This window comes from Euphorbia lathyris, chromosome 7 (assembly GCF_963576675.1).
Source record: "Euphorbia lathyris chromosome 7, ddEupLath1.1, whole genome shotgun sequence".
In the NCBI taxonomy this organism is placed as follows: domain Eukaryota; kingdom Viridiplantae; phylum Streptophyta; class Magnoliopsida; order Malpighiales; family Euphorbiaceae; genus Euphorbia; species Euphorbia lathyris.
The window spans coordinates 25131768-25144006 of NC_088916.1; positions in this window are offsets into that span (position 1 = coordinate 25131768).

Here is a 12239-nt window from a genome sequence, read left to right on the forward strand (position 1 = left end):
AAAAATCAATGCTATAATTATGGCAAAAGAGGTCACTATGCTCGAGATTGTCGATACAAGAAAGTAGAAGAAACGCTGCAACATCCACACACTCTCAATAAGCAAGTTATTAAAATTGGTTGCCCCTCCATAATATTATAATTCAGCCGACAGTACTGGGGGCCTTTGGGTTGTTGAGTAAACTCAAGCTCGGGGACTTATGGTAACACCTGAATTATCGAAAATTGGTTTTTCATGAATATGGGGTAATACTTAAATTAGATTATGATAATTGGATGGGTAAACTCATGTTATCATAAACTAATGAGCAATATGGTTGGGATTAATATGAATAACATATTAGTTACTAATGTGCTTAGTAACCCAATAACCTAGGAATCACATTGTTGATGTGATTGATTATATGAATCTACCTAACACATGAGACTATCTTGTTGAGTAAACTCAAGGTGAAATTTCAAGAGTTATGATCCTAGCTCACTAAAGGATTTGTGAAATTCTTCGAATTAATATGGAGGGCTATTAATTTGGCAAAATAGTGAGAGCAATTTAAAATGAATTAAAAGACCTATAATCATGACTAAAACCAATCTGCAAAATATACTTACCGATAACAAGTTGAACGGTTCAAACTTCACCGACTGGTATCGCAACCTCAAAATCGTTTTGAAGTTCGATAAGATAGGGTATGTACTTGATACATCGATACCCCCTACCCCGGCTTGTGATGCTCCCATCGAAGAGATCAATGCTTACCGGAAGCATAAGGCTGATGACGATCATGCGGGATGCATCATACTTGCATCGATGACACCGGAATTGAAAAGGCAATATGAGGAGATGGATGCCTATTCCATGGTCGCGCACCTGAAAGATTTGTTTGGGAATCAAACTCGATGCGAACGCTACGAGATATCGAAGCAGTTATATCGATGCAGGATGCAGGAGGGCACATCTGTAATGACACATTGTGTCAAGATGATTGGCCTTATTACCAAGTTTTCTAGTATTGGAGATGCGATGGATCATGAACTAAATGTAGACTTACTTCTTCAATCCCTCCCCGAGAGTTATTCACAGTTCATCATGAACTACCAAGTGAATGGCTTGCAAACCTCTCTTGAAGAGCTTGCAAATATGCTCGAGACAGTCGAGCCCAATATAAAGGAAAACAAGGGAATACCAGCCCTTACTATTGAGGGATCAAAGAAGAAGAAAGGGAACCCTCCCAATCCTATCTATCCCAAGAAGGGCAAGGGGGCCATACTCACCAATGCAAAGGGGATGGAAGTGAAGAAGCCCAAAGGAGAGTGCCACTTATGTGGTAAGGATGGGCATTGGAGAAGGAATTGCACGGAGTACCTAGCATCCCTCAAGAAGGGTAAAGACGGTGCTTCAACATCTGGTATGTTCTATATTGAAATAAATACAATTTCACAGTCTGAATCTTGGGTATTAGATACCGGATGTGGATCTCATATTTGTATGAATATGTAGGGACTAAAACAAACTAAGGAATTGAAGAAAGGAAGCATAAACTTGCGAGTAGGAAATGGAGTAAGAGTTGTCGCGCTCGCCATTGGAGATTATGCTTTGAGTTTGCCTTCTGGGCTTGTAATAGAATTAAGGAACTGTTTGTATGTTCCAGAAATGTCTAGAAACATTATTTCTATTAGCTGTCTTGTTGACGACGGCTTTAATATTTCAATAAAGAACAAACATTGTGAGTTTTATAAAGATGGGATTTTCTATTTTTCTGGAATATCACTAAATGGGATTTATGTGTTAGATGACAAAATTTCTGTATTCGCAATTGATTACAAAAGACATAAGCTAGATAATTCGACTTGTGGCATTTTCGTTTAGGCCATATAAACAAAAGACACATGCTTAAGCTACATCAAGATGGGCTTATAGATTCAATCGATTCTGAATCATTGGAAACATGTGAAGCCTGTTTAAAAGGTAAAATGATAAAGACACCCTTTAGCAATAAAGGCGAGCGTGTATCAGACACTCTAGGACTAATACATTCAGATGTATGCGGTCCTATGTCAGTCCAAGCAAGAGGAGGATTCAGATACTTCATAAGCTTCATAGACGACCATACCAGATATGGTTATGTTTACTGTTGGTGTGCCCTAGTTCATAGGCATTGGTTTTTATAAAATGTATTTGTGTCACATTAATCAAGGCATTAATCTAGTTCATTTATATCTTGTGTTATAATATGAATAGAGAATCCATTGATTGATAATCGTAAAACCATATCCCAAGTCTATTCTATCATGGGAATGATTAGGACCACAGACTTGTATATTCGACGACTGTATGGTAGTAATTAATACTAGCCATAACACTTGATAAGTCAGTTGTGAATATGGGTACATGTTGTATACATGTGACTGGATCGATCCGCTCGAGAAAACTACATGGTGGTTGTGTCATTAGTTTTCTTAAGTAGGTCTCTAACTGTCTTCAGACCAGATTTCATTATAATATCGATGTGGGATCCGGTTCACTTTGACATACGCCTAACAAGTCTGTAACAGGATGCCAAATACAGGTATGATTGGGTGAACAGGTGAACACATTAGTATTGATAGTGAAGTGATGGAATTACCACTCACATAATACTGAGATGATATCATAGGCCACTTGATAAGTGAGATTGATAAGTGTTCGGCCACACCTAGATAAGTAGGTTACTTGTCTGATTCATTAATCTACTTAAGATCAAGAAATATCATAAACAACAGAGAGGATGACAGCCGCCATGCCTCTAGTTTATAATATCGATATCAAATGGTAAAAGACGTTAAGAGATAACTACAGGGTCTCTGCATCTTTAGACTGCTGAAACTCTATCTTAGTTAGGGGCAGTAATGGTTTGCTAGAACCCACTTACTGTTTGTGAGCCATAAGCCCACTGCTAGCTAAGGACAGTCCATAGGATCGTGCACATCGAACATCTGAGTTAGAACTTATAGAACGGTAGATTGGAGAGATAAAATTAATTAATGGATTGACAATAAAATGTCAAGGTAATTAATTGGTGGTTAATTAATTGATTAATTGATACTATGTATCAAGGTAATTAATTAATGGTCTTAAGTGTTGAGTATTTAATTGATTAATTAGTTTGCGCGATGTAATTAGTTAATTTGTAAATTAATGAAATTGCATTCGGTGAATAATTAATTAGATCAATGCGTTAATTTATTGATTAGTGTTATTCATTTAATTGGGGTAATTAAATGTAATCTAATCATAATTAATTGCATAGAATAAATATTATTGGTATTTATTTATGTAATTAGATTAGGATTGGATTAGTTTTGTAATTAACCAATTAGGTTTAGGAATACACTATATATATATAAATTAAAACACTAAAACCCTAATTAACTAATACATCATATTCGGCCACCATACACAGGAGATTCGGCCACTACAATTAGAAAGTGGAGAAATCTTTTGTAAAATATCAAAATCTCTCCAGTTCTTCTTCGTTCTTCGGCTAGCACCGGTTCTGGCTCAATAGCTGTTCGTGCACCTGACTACGGAGATCTTACTACCTTGTGGATTCTTCAGCCGTCTCTAGAAGAGACAGTCCGGGTATGTTTATATCCTTAAACAGATCAAAAGGTTTTATTCAATCAATGGTTAACGGACAAAGATCAAGCTATAAGGGATTAGAAATAAATTTTAAACCGCAATTCCGCTGCGCTACAGTTGATTAACTGGCTATAATCCCTAACAGTGGTACCAGAGCTATGGTTCAGTCCGTTTTGATTGATTGAAAAATTAATATGATTTGGTTTTATTATTTTTCCAAATCAATTTTTGAAATTTCCTATTAAATTCCTCGTGTAGAAATTGATCTAGGAAGTTTTCATATTTTTATTTCTGTCTGTATTTTGTTTTGTTTGGTTCTGAAATTATTTTAAATAATTTAAATTAAAAAAAAATACAGCAGCGTTTTTTTTTGTTAAACAGAGAGAAAAAAATAGTTTCGGACACCGAACAGCAGTCACGGGACTGATGTCCGTGAACAGCAGCACTGCTGCTGTCCGCCAAATAGCAGCCACGGGGCTGCTGTCCGCGGACAGCAACCGCGTTGCTGTCTCAGATCCGTTTTTGGGTCTAAATTTAGATTATAGGGACTGATTTTAAGTTTTAAATTTTTCTCGGGTAATTTTAATAAAATCAGGGCCCTAATACCGTTTAATTCATTAAACACATTTTGAATGAAAATTAATTGGTATTAAAACGTTTTTTATTGGCATGCATATTTAATTTTAATCGAATTGATAATTTGTGTAAAATTGAATATGGTTAATTTGTGAAATTGGCCCAATAGATCGTGACACCGGTTTAAATTAGGAGGGATAAATTTTAGATATGTGACGACCCTAAAATTCAGTGGGAGCAAAATTGTAATTTTACATACAAATGGATATTAACCGTTTGGGCCTTTATGGGCCTCAGTCACATATTGTAAAATTGGCGATTTCACCCTAAGTAACTCGGCTTAACTTTATTAGATGATTTTGGAATGCCATGATCATGCATTATATTTATATGTCTTACCGTGCAGTAATGTGTTATAGAGTTCTATGGGCCATAAATTAAAGTCGGTTTGTAATTTAATTTATTTTGGGAAATATGGCCTGCGTGCCATTCTTTCATTAATGTAATTTTAGAATAGGTTCTATTCATAAAATTGTAATTGGTCGTGAAGAAGCCCAGATGGTCCAAGCCCATAGTGGGAGCCCAAGGAGACTTGAAGCAAGCCTGTGAAAATTAGATAGTATATCTAGTTTCACTAGGATGTATTATAAGGCCCATAGAGTCTCTATGTTTATTTTGATTATACAATTGCTTAGTATAACATGAAATATAAGTAGCAACGATCACCAGATCATCACCCGCGATAATTATATGTTAAAGACGTACCACTTAATTTATCCGGATAATGAAATATTGAGTCGCTTAAAAGTGCTTTCCAGATTCACGCCTCTTCCTCCCAGGTATTGCTACAGTGTATGACATGCCCTAGCAGGTATGCTGTAGTAATTAGTGGGCCGTTGAGGGTTAGGATACTTCGGTATGGCTAACACGTGTATGGTGGTTGGACTCAACGTGAGTAGCATTAGCTCAGAGCGGGCCCTAAGCACAGATAGGCTAAGTGTCACAAAGCCCATCAAACCAAGAGTCCTTGCGGAGGATTGGATAGTTTATCCTACCAAATCGTCAATGGTCGACGGCGGAGCCCTAGCTCGGTCGATTGTTGATGGATTGTGGATCTTGGTCAAGACAGCCAAATAAATATCACCAATGACGAATTAAAATGGATTATTAATTTGATCTTTGGCTTCAGCCCTTTATTCTAACTCTAATGTAATTTTTCCACGTAGATTAAACTCCACATCAAAATTACACGAAAAGAAAATTAAATGGCTGCAATAAGCAACAACTCACTCAGACCACTCCTAGAAAAGGAAAAGCTTTCAGGGACTAATTTCCTTGACTGGTCCACGAACTTGCAAATAGTTCTTAGACACGAGTCGAAGGAATATGTGCTGACTGCTGCCTTACTAGCAGCTCGTCCTACAGGTCGGGGCGTAACCGCTGATCGAATGGCGGAGTACGACCGACATGTTAAGGATGACAGGGATGTGTCATGCATTATGCTGGGTACCATGGTTCATGATCTTCAGAAACAGTTTATGGAGCAGCATGCCTTTGAGATCATAGATCAACTCAAAAGGATGTTCCAAGATCAAGCTCGTCAGGAAATATACTTGACAACAAAGGCGCTCTGTAGCACTACGATGCAAGTCGGGACTTCTGTTACCACACACGTGCTAAAGTTGAAGGGTTTTATTAATACGTTGTCAAGGCTTGGCTCACCAATGCCTGCACAACTAGCAGTCGACATCATTCTTGGATCACTTCCGGCATCCTACAATCAGTTTATCATGCACTACCACATGCAGGGTGTTGATAAGTCTGTAGTAGAATTGCATGGCATGTTGAAACTTGATGAGCAATCCTGCAAGAGGACTCCAGAAGTGTTGCTGGTTAACAAAGGGAATGTGCCTATAGGAAAGGCCAAGTCCAAGTCCAAAGCGAAGGGCCAAAAGGCTAGGAAGGCGGCAACTTTTAAAGGTAGGTTGGCCTCAGCAGATGATATCTTCCATGAGTGTAATGAGAAGGGACACTGGAAAAATGCGTGTCCAAAGCTAAGGGAGAAACAGAAGGACGAAGCTTCTGGTTCATGTATTTATGTTGTTGAATTTAATCTGGCTATTTCTACATCTTGGGTTGTAAACACTAGATGTGGTACTCACATTTGTTCAAATGTGTAGGGATAAAGAAATAGGAGATTGCTGGGATCTGGTGAAGTGGATCTTCGAGTCGACAATGGTGCTCATGTAGAGGTCTTAAAGATCGAAGATTATTCTTAGAGATACCTAGTGGATTTGTTTTAGAAATTAGAAATTGTTATCTTGTACCTGCAATGCGTAGGAATATTATTTCAGTTTCTATGTTGGATATTTATGGTTTTAATTTTAATATTGGACGTGGTATGATTTCTATACACCGTGGCAATATTGTTTATGGAACTGCATTTCTAGAAAATGGTTTGTATATCCTTGATCTAAAACATAGTGAATCAATCTATAACATAAACGCTAAAAGGATTAAGACTAATGAACTAAATCCTACATATATCTGGGACTGACATCTTGGCCACATAAATGAGAAACGCATAACTAGGCTTTACTCTAGTGGAGCGCTAGGGTCATTCGACATGCAGTCTTATGACACGTGTGAATCTTGTTAAGAGGGAAGATGATAAAGGTGCCTTTCACCAAGACTGGTTTAAAGGCCACAGAGCTGTTGGAGCTGATACACTCAGATGTATGCGGTCCAATGAGCACAAGTGCTAGATCTGGTTTTCTATACTTTGTTACCTTCACAGATGACTATAGCCGGTATGGGTATGTGTATCTGATGAAACATAAATCTGAAACTCTTCTGAGATTCAAAGATTTTAAAAATGAAGTAGAAAATCAACTTGGCAAGAAAGCAAAAGCGCTCCGGTCTGATAGAGGGGGCGAATACTTGAGCCAAGAGTTTGTCTCATTCTTGAGAGAGTGTGGGATTGTATTCCAACTCACTCCTTCTGGTACGCCCTAATTGAATGGAGTGTTAGAAAGGAGGAATAGGACCCTGCTCGACATGGTCCGCTCAATGATGAGTCAAGCTTCTCTCCCTATCTCCTTTTGGGGATTTGCTTTGGAAACTGCTACTCATATAATTAACAATACACCGAGCAAGGCAGTTGAAGGAACACCATATGAATTATGGACGGGCCGAAAGCCCAACGTTTCCTTCATGAAGATTTGGGGCTTTGATGCACATGTCAAGAAATTGCTAAGTGGCAAACTAGAGTCCAGATCTGTTAAATGTTGGTTCGTGGGTTACCCTAAGGAAACTAAGGGTTATTACTTCTACAACCCAGCTGAGAATAAAACATTCGTGGCTAGGTTTGCAATCTTTTTGGAAAAGGAATTCCTTTCCAAAGTAGACAGTGGGAGTGATATTGATCTCGTTGAGATTCAAGACTCACAAACTCTTGCAGCTTATGCCGAGGATGCTTTGGGAACCGATATAGATCCTCAAAACATTGAGGAGGCTAAACCGGTAATACAGGTAGTGTTTCAAGTAGATTCGTACAGAATTCTGATGAACCCTGTGTGTATATGAAATTCAGTGGGAGCATATCCATTTTCCTAATATTGTATGTCGATGACATACTGCTCATTAGAGGCAATATATTAACACTGCAAGATCAAGCAGTGGTTGAGTAAATGCTTCACAATGAAAGACTTAGGAGAAGCCGATCAAGATCTACAAGGTTAGATCCAACCGACTTCTAGGCTTGAGTCAGGCATCGTACATAGACAAGAATCCATCATGTACTCTATGTTATGTACAAGGCCAGATGTTGTGTGTTGCACCAAACATGACTAGTCGGTGCCAGTCAGATCCCGATAAGGAACACTGGAAGATAGTCAAGGCAATCCTGAAGTACCTCAACTGTACCAAGGATGTTTTTCTTAGTATTTGATGGGTAGGAGGAATGGCAATATCAGGTTACACTGACCGAGGTTTTAACGATGATAACCAGTCACATACTGGGTATAGATTTCTCCTGAATGGCGATGCCATTAGTTGGAGATCCTTAAAGTAGCCAACCATTGCCGATTCTATGACGGAAGCTAAGTACATCATTGCATGCGATGATGCAGATGAAGAAGTTTAGATTAAGAAGTTCATAACTGATTTAGGAGTAGGTCAAACTCTCCTAAGATCAGTTGATGTTTTCTGTGACAATAATGGGGCTATAGCACAAGCACTGGATCCAATGTCACACAAGAGATCCAAACGCGTACTTAGATAGTAACACCTTACCCGGTGACATTACATTGTAGAGGGTTGACACTGAGAACAATGTCGCTGGTCAGTTTACCAAGGCAATTGGTAGTACTAGATCTATAGTGTTTAAGGCAATACCCGTTTGGAACTAGTTCAAGTGGGAGACTATTGGTGTGCCCTAGTTCATAGGCATTGGTTCTTATAAAATGTATTTGTGTCACATTAATAAAGACATTAGTATTGATAGTGAAGTGATGGAATTACCACTCACATAATACTGAGATGATATCATAGGCCACTTAATAAGTGAGATTGATAAGTGTGTGGCCACACCCAGATAAGTAGTTTACTTATCTGATTCATTAATCTACTTAAGATCAAGAAATATCATAAACAACAGAGAGGATGACAGCCGCCATGCCTCTAGTTTATAATATCGATATCAAATGGTAAAAGACGTTAAGAGATAACTACAAGGTCTCTGCATCTTTAGACTGCTGAAACTCTGTCTTAGTTAAGGGCAGTAATGGTTTGCTAGAACCCATTTACAGTTTGTGAGCCATAAGCCCACTGCTAGCTAAGGACAGTCTCATAGGATCGTGCACATCGAACATCTGAGTTAGAACTTATAGAACGGTAGATTGGAGAGATAGAATTAATTAATGGATTGACAGTAAAATGTCAAGGTAATTAATTGGTGGTTAATTAATTGATTAATTGATACTATGTATCAAGGTAATTAATTAATGGTCTTAAGTGTTGAGTATTTAATTAATTAATTAGTTTGCGCGATGTAATTAGTTAATTTGTAAATTAATGAAATTGCATTCGGTGAATAATTAATTAGATCAATGCGTTAATTTATTGATTAGTGTTATTCATTTAATTGGGGTAATTAAATGTAATCTAATCATAATTAATTGCATAGAATAAATATTATTGGTATTTATTTATGTAATTAGATTAGAATTGGATTAGTTTTGTAATTAACCAATTAACCCTAAACCAATTAGGTTTAGGAATACACTATATATATAAATTAAAACACTAAAACCCTAATTAACTAATACATCATATTCGGCCACCATACACAAGAGATTCGGCCACTACAATTAGAAAGTGGAGAAATCTTTTGTAAAATATCAAAATCTCTCCAGTTCTTCTTCGTTCTTTGGCTTGCACCTGTTCTGGCTCAATAGCTGTTCGTGCACCTGACTACGGAGATCTTACTACCTTATGAATTCTTCAGCCGTCTCTAGAAGAGACAGTTCGGGTATGTTTATATCCTTAAACGGATCAAAAGGTTTTATTCAATCAATGGTTAACACACAAAGATCAAGCTATAAGGGATTAGAAATAAATTTTAAACCGCAATTCCGCTGCGCTACAGTTGATTAACTGGCTATAATCCCTAACATTTACTTGATGAAGCACAAGTCCGAAGCTTTTGAGAAATTCAAATGCTTCAAGAATGAAGTAGAAAATCGAATAGGAAAGAAAATAAAGATACTTCGATCCGATTGAGGTGGTGAATATCTTTCAGATGATTTTCTGAATTATCTAACTAAATTGGGATATGCTCACAATGGACACCCCCTTATACACCACAACACAATGGTGTATCCGAAAGGAGGAACCGTACCCTCCTATATATGGTACGATCTATGATGAACATAACATTACTTCCAAAGACATTCTAGAGCTATGCCTTAGACACTGCCCTCTTCACCCTAAATCGAGTACCAACTAAATCCGCCAGTTCCACGCCATATGAACTATTCATTGGTAGGAAACCTACTTTCTCATTTATGAGAATATGGGGTTGTTCAGCATTTGTAAAATGAATAGCATCAGATAAACTAGATTCTAAATCTGATAAATGTTTCTTCATAGGATGCCCTAAGGAAACTATGGGGTATTACTTCTATCATCCAGATGATCAGAAAGTAATAGTATCCAAGCACGCAACCTTCTTAGAGAAAGAGTTTCTCGAAGAAACAGAAAAGGGAAGCACGATTGAACTTGATGAAGTTCAAGAAGAAGAAACACCTGCTGAAACAACAGAGGCGGTTGAGACTCAAGTGCCACCACCTACTCGTAGATCACAAAGAGTTCGTGAACTCCCAGTTAGATACGGCTTTCTAGTGGGAGATGATGATGAGGTTCCCATGTTAGATGACGAACCCGAAAACTACGAAGAGGCTCTCACCAGTCCAGATTCTAAAGCATGGCTTGAGGCCATAAATTCTGAAATGGATTCCATGTACACTAACCAAGTGTGGACTTTGGTTGATCCACCCGAAGGGATAAAACCCATTGGGTGCAGGTGGATCTTCAAGAAGAAGACCGACATGGATGGAAAGGTTAGTACCTACAAAGCTAGATTAGTAGCGAAAGGATATCGTCAGAAGTAAGGAATTGATTATGATGAAACTTTCTCTCCTGTAGCCATGTCCAAATCAATCAGAATAATGCTTGCTATTGCCGCTCACTATGATTACGAGATTTGGCAAATGGATGTGAAAACAGCTTTCCTAAACGGAAACCTGCTTGAGGATGTATATATGATGCAACCTGAAGGTTTCACATCAAAGGATGCAACCAAGGTTTGCAAACTTCAGAGATCCATTTATGGACTGAAGCAAGCATCTAGAAGCTAGAACAAGCGTTTTGACGAAACCATAAAACAGTTTGGTTTCGAACAAAATTGCGAAGAAGCTTGCATTTACAAGAAAGCAAGTAGGAGCTCAGTTGCATTTCTCATATTATATGTGGATGATATATTACTAATGGGAAATGACATAGCTCCACTACAGTCGGTGAAAGTATGGTTATCAGGTAACTTCTCCATGAAAGACCTTGGTGAAGCAGCTTATATACTTGGTATAAAGATCTACAGAGATAGATCAAGAAGACTGCTTGGTCTTTCACAGGCTACATACATTGAAAAGGTGCTAAAGCGGTTTAACATGCTTGAATCGAAACGAGGTAACTTGCCCATGGTACATGGGATAAAGTTAAGCAATCATCAATGTCCTAAAACCGAAGATGATAAGAAATGCATGGCTGTAATTCCGTACGCCAGCACAATCGGTTCGATTATGTATACTATGCTTTGCACTAGACCTGACGTAGCGTTCGCGTTGAGCATAACGAGTCGCTATCAAGGTAATCTGGGTGACGAGCATTGGAATGCTGTCAAGAACATTCTTAAGTACTTGAGAAGGACTAAAGATATGTTCCTAGTGTATGGAGAAGGGGATCTGAAAATAGAAGGATTTTCAGATGCAAGTCATCTCACGGATGAGAACGATTTTAGATCCCAATCAGGATACCTGTTTATCTTGAATGGGGGTGCGGTCAGTTGGAAGAGTTCCAAGCAGGGAAGCGTAGCTTTCTCTACGACCGAGTCAGAGTACATCTCTACTGCGGAAGCAGTTTGGATTAAGAAGTTCATTACAGAACTTGGTGTGGTGCCTGACATTGTGAATCCCATTACTCTGTAATGTGATAACAATGGAGCCATTGCACAAGCAAAGGAACCACGGTCTCATAATGCAGCCAAGCATTACTGTAGACACCGAGTCGGAGGACTTGTGACGAAAACCCATAACAAGACGGTTGAAGCGGTTGGTTCCGATAATTTAAAGCAAAAATAATAATAAAAATCACGCGCCCCACCTACGTTAGGCGTGCGCCCAACATCCGTCGGAGGACCTGTGATGAAAACCCATAACAAGACGGTTGAAGCGGTTGGTTCCGATAATTTAAAGCAAAAATAATAATAA